The following is a 5,592-nucleotide window of genomic DNA, read 5'->3' as shown; positions in this document are numbered from 1 at the left end:
ATTCATTAATAAAATGGATGTCCTTTTTAGATTGAAAATAGGACTAATAGGACTAATATCTATAAATAAAATGATCAAAATTGTTAAAAAAATAAGTCTTGATTCATGAACTTTGATTCATGTTAATATGTTCTGTGCTGGTTATGCTTTCATGTTCTCTGTGCTCAACAAATTCCTGATTAAGGTTGCTCTATGCTTATGCAAACAACAGTAGTTGGAAACTTAGTATCTATATATCGTAATCAACATATTTCAAAGTTCAAACTACATTTCATGAAGCAGGTGTTGGTTGTGAGGAAGGATTTTGGAGCAGTTGTTGCATATTATTTAGATCTGTGTCATCCAGATCGAGTGAAAGGAATTGTAACATTGGGTATACCTTACTTGAAACCCGGAGGACTGGATAAATGCGACTCAGCTCCTAAAGGCATCTATTTTAGACATTGGCAGGTACGTTTTCTCCCCTTTCTATGCTTAAAATATGCATTGAATAAGGAAATTTGTATCATAATCCAAGTTCTTCTTTAGATAATGGTAGTAACCCTCATGGATTTTTTTGAATGTCTTCTTTGGATTCATTATTATAGGAACCCAGGAGAGGCTTGGTAGATCTTGGGCGTTTTGATGTAAAAACAGTGGTAAGCAATATATATACTCTTTTCTCTAGTACTGAACATCCCATGGCAGAAGATGGTAAGGAGGTCATGGATCTCTATGATCCTTCCAAACCATTTCTACCATGGTTCACTGAGGATGATCTTCAGATGTATTCAAGCATGTAAGAGAAATATGGTTTTGTGTTCCCTATGAAAGTCCCATACATCTGCAACAAAAGGTAAACCTTGGTTTTCTCTTTGCTTTCATTTCATTATAAATCACCATAAACTTACCCTTTGCTTTCATTTCATTATAAATCACCATAAACTTACAGAGACTCAAGTTTGATCTTCGTTTTGAACATTTAATTTACAAGGATCCTCAGAGATTGACGCTTTTCAATGAACGCACTATTTAAGCTCCTTCCCTTGTGATCATGGGTACCAAGGATTATTTTCTGAAATTTCCAGGACTGGACTATTATGTCAATAGTGAGATGCTAAAGTCTGTTGTGCCCAATCTAAAGATCATTTTTTTCCAGAAGGAAGCCATTTTGTCCAGAACAATTTGGAGAGGAAGTGAATAAACTTCTCCTTGGCTTTCTGAATCAGCACCTGTGAGTGGATATCAATGAAAGAAGAATATGTAAGGCACAGAGTATTAATATTACAACATTGATATTAGAACATTGGTTTTCCCTTTACTTTCATTTCATTATAAATTACCATAAACTTACAGATACTCAAGTTTGATCTTCATTTTGAACATTTAATTTACTGTGATCTTGGGATATTGCCCCTTTTCAATGAACACACTATTCAAGCTCCTTTCCTTGTGATCATGGGTACCAAGGATTATTTTCTGAAATTTCCGGGAGTGGAGTAGTATGTCAATAGCGAGATGCTAAAGTCTGTTGTGCCCAATCTAGAGATCATTTTTTTCAGAAGGAAGCCATTTTGTCCAAGAATAGTTTCGAGAGGAAGTGAATAAACTTCTCCTTGGCTTTTTGGATCAGCACCTGTGAGTGGATATCAATCAAAGCAGAACATGTAAGGAACAAAGTATTAATATTAGAACATTGATATTAGAACCTTGGTTTTTCCTTTTCTTTCATTTCATTATAAATCACCATAAACTTACAGATACTCAAGGTTGATCTTCATTTTGAACATTTAATTTATAGGGATCTTGGGAGATTGACCCTTTTCAATGAACGCACTATACAGCCGAATTGGTAACCAAAGAAATACAAGTTGAGGACTTTCAAATCTGCTTGGAGCAATCTCAACTATAATATTTATCACCAAGAGTAGGTTGCCCCTAACCATAGTCAACTGGTCAACTTCATGTTATGCAGTGTGCCAGTAACGCCTTTGGAGATGGCCACCGACTATTACTTTTACGACTTTGAAATATCAAATTCTCATCATGATGATTTTCACAATGCCTGATTCAATCAACATAGATTTATAAATGTATCTTTCATTTGTGTAATTTACAGAGAAATTCAGAGAAATATCTATTGGATTTTTAAAATTGTTTTAACCTTCGTTATTGTTTTCACCGAATGCTTGAAGTAGGTTTCACCTCTAGATTTGGTTAGGTTTACTACCCACCAAAAGCATTTGGAGGATAACAATTTTGTTTTTCTGTATCCATTGCGCTTTCAAATAAGTCTAAAAATCAATTTGTCAGAGCATAAAGCGCACACATATTTTTTTTTTTTTAAAGTGCAGTAAGTCCAATCCAAGCAACCCAACTATGAACTATTAAATCCCTACCATACAGGCCAATCAGCCTATATCAACCGCATGTAGTTGTGTTAGTTTATTTATATAGAACAATATACATTTATTTTACATCGCGACCATGAATTTTAAAAAATATAGAATGTACACTGGAATTCATTACATTTGGATGTGGATCTGTAGAACCTCCACGAGTGACGAGCTTAAATAGTGTGTTACCCAATCCCAATTTTGATGAATTTGTGGAAGATGAATACTGTGTCCGACAGTCGAGGATACGAACACATAGTTCATAAAATAGCTCAGGAGTTCCTTGATTCACACAACGGATATATATCTCAAGCTCAACTAGGTTGGGGTCTCCCAAAAATTTAGTGCTTTCTATCCAAAAAAAACTTATTTCTACTTACTGATCTATTATCATGTGTTGTCATTAAATCTTTTGATAAGTTATGAGGGACATCCAACATACAGATAAAGGCATCAAGGTTGTGACCGATAACAGTTCAACTTATCAAACCAAACTTATCATTGTTTATGTCAGCATTAGAGTTCTTCAAACCAAACTTATCAATTTTAAACCTGATTTGCTTGTATGTATTATAAGCCCTCTGATCATGGCATTTACAATAAGTTCTTAGATTAAGAAGATTATATTTTTCTTATTTCTCTGAACTACTCTGCACCGCTGTTGAAACTATTGTCAATATACAGATGGGATATGGTTATCTACTCCAAGATCTTTATGAAGTTTTCTTCTAAATTCTGGCCCACTGGGCATGGCACATAAATTTTCATTTATGCCCATGAACAAAGAGTTTACTACAATTTCTAGCAGGTATTCTATTTTACTTTGTCTATCCTAGGTATTTAGTTTGTTTTAGACATTGGCAGGTACGTTTTATCCCATCTCTGTGCTTAAAATATGCATTGAACAAGGAAATTTGTATCATAATACAGGTTATTCTTTAAATAATGATAGCAACCCTCATGGAATTTTCTGAAAGTCTCCTTTGGATTCATTATTACAGGAACCCGGGAGAGGCTTGGCAGATCTTGGGCGTTTTGATGTAAAAACGATGGTAAGGAATATATATACTCTTTTCTCTAGTAGTGAACTGCCCGTGGCAGAAGATGGTAGGGAGGTAACAGATCTCTATGATCCTTCCAAACCATTGCCACCATGGTTAACTGGGGATGACCATTAGATGTATTCAAGCTTGTATGAGAAATCTAGTTTTGTATTCCCTATGAAAGTCTCATACCTTTGCAGCAAAAGGTAAACCTTGGCTTTCCTTTTGCTTTCATTTCATTATAAATCACCATAAACTTACAGATACTCAAATTTCATCTTTGTTTTGAACATTTAATTTAAACGGATCCTGGGAGATTGACCCTTTTCAATGAACGCGCTAGTCAAGCTCCTTGCCCTCTGATCATGGGTACCAAGGATTATTTTCTGAAATTTCCGGGAGTGGAGTATTATGTCAACAGTGAGATGCTAAAGTCTGTTGTGCCCAATCTAGAGACCATTTTTTTTTCCAGAAGGAAGCCATTTTGTCCAGGAACAGTTTCCACAAGAAGTGAATAAACTTCTCCTTGGCTTTCTAAATCAGCACCTGTGAGTGGATATCAATCAAAGAAGAACATGTAAGGCACAAAGTATTAATATTAGAACATTGATATTAGAAACTTGGTTTTCCCTTTGCTTTCATTTCATTATAAAACACCATAAACTTACAGATACTCAAATTTGATCTTCGTTTTGCACATTTAATTTACAGGGATCCCGGGAGATTGACCCTTTTCAATGAACGCACTAGTCAAGCTCCTTGCCTTCTGATCATGGGTAACAAGGATTATTTTTTGAAATTTCTAGGAGTGGAGTATTATGTCAATAGTGTGATGCTAAAGTCTATTGTGCCCAATCTAGAGACCATTTTTTTCCAGAAGGAAGCCATTTTGTCCAGGAATAGTTTCTAGAGGAAGTGAATAAACTTCTCTTGGCTTTCTAAATCAGCACTTGTGAGTGGATATCAATCAAAGCAGAACATGTAAGGCACAAAGTATTAGTATTAGAACATTGATATTAGAACCTTGGTTTTCCCTTTGCTTTCATTTCATTTTAAATCACCATAAACTTAGAGATACTCAAGTTTACAGGGATCCTCGGAGATTGACGCTTTTCAATGGACGCACTATTCAAGCTCCTTCCCTTATGATCATGGGTACCAAGGATTATTTTCTGAAATTTCCAGGAGTGGAGTATTATGTCAACAATGAGATGCTAAAGTTTGTTGTGCCCAATCTAGAGATCATTTTCTTTCTAGAAGGAAGCCATTTTGTCCAGGAACAGTTTCCATAGGAAGTGAATAAACTTCTCCTTAGATTTCTGAATCAGCACCTGTGAGTGGATATCAATCAAAGCAGAACATGCAAGGCACAAAGTATTAATATTAGAACATTGATATTAGAACCTTGGTTTTCCCTTTACTTTCATTTCATTATAAATCACCATAAACTTATAGATACTCAAGTTTGATCTTCATTTTGAAAATTTAATTTACAGGGATCCTGGGAGATTGACCCTTTTCAATGAATGCACTATTCAAGCTCCTTCCCTTGTGATCATGGGTACCAAGGATTATTTTCTGAAATTTCCGGGAGGGGATTATTATGTCAACAGTGAGATGCTAAATTCTGCTGTGCCCAATCTAGAGATCATTTTTTTCCAGAAGGAAGCCATTTTGTCCAAGAACAGTTTCCAGAGGAAGTGAATAAACTTCTCCTTCGCTTTCTGAATCAGCACCTGTGAGTGGATATCAATCAAAATAGAACATGTAAGGCACAAAGTATTAATATTAGAACGTTGATATTAGAACCTTGGTTTTTCATTTGCTTTCATTTCATTATAAACCATCATAAACTTACAGATACTCAAGTTTGATCCTCATTTTGAACATTTAATTTAGAGGGATCCTTGGAGATTGATCCTTTTCAATGAACACACTATTCAAGCTCATTCCCTTGTGATCATGGGTACCAAAGATTATTTTCTGAAATTTCCAGGAGTGGAGTATTATGTCAACAGTGAGATGCTAAAGTCTGTTGTGCCCAATCTAGAGATCATTTTTTTCCAGAAGGAAGCCTTCAAGCTCATTCCCTTGTGATCATGGGTACCAAAGATTATTTTCTGAAATTTCCAGGAGTGGAATATTATGTCAACAGTGAGATGCTAAAGTCTGTT

At 35.3% G+C, this 5,592-nt stretch overlaps 2 pseudogenes; both read left to right on the top strand.

Annotated features, from left to right (window-relative positions):
- The first annotated feature begins 273 nt into the window (after positions 1 to 273).
- Positions 274 to 1,621, top strand: LOC149138410 (epoxide hydrolase 2-like; annotated as a pseudogene).
- A 1,176-nt stretch (positions 1,622 to 2,797) lies between these two features.
- Positions 2,798 to 4,755, top strand: LOC149138409 (epoxide hydrolase 1-like; annotated as a pseudogene).
- The last annotated feature ends 837 nt before the right edge of the window (positions 4,756 to 5,592 follow it).

This window comes from Pinus tabuliformis, chromosome X (genome assembly GCF_031772625.1).
Source record: "Pinus tabuliformis cultivar Carrire ecotype Pingquan chromosome X, CPIR1, whole genome shotgun sequence".
NCBI classification, from domain to species: domain Eukaryota; kingdom Viridiplantae; phylum Streptophyta; class Pinopsida; order Pinales; family Pinaceae; genus Pinus; species Pinus tabuliformis.
The sequence above is the reverse complement of the archived record's forward strand: the minus strand, read 5'-3'. Positions and strand labels throughout refer to the sequence as shown.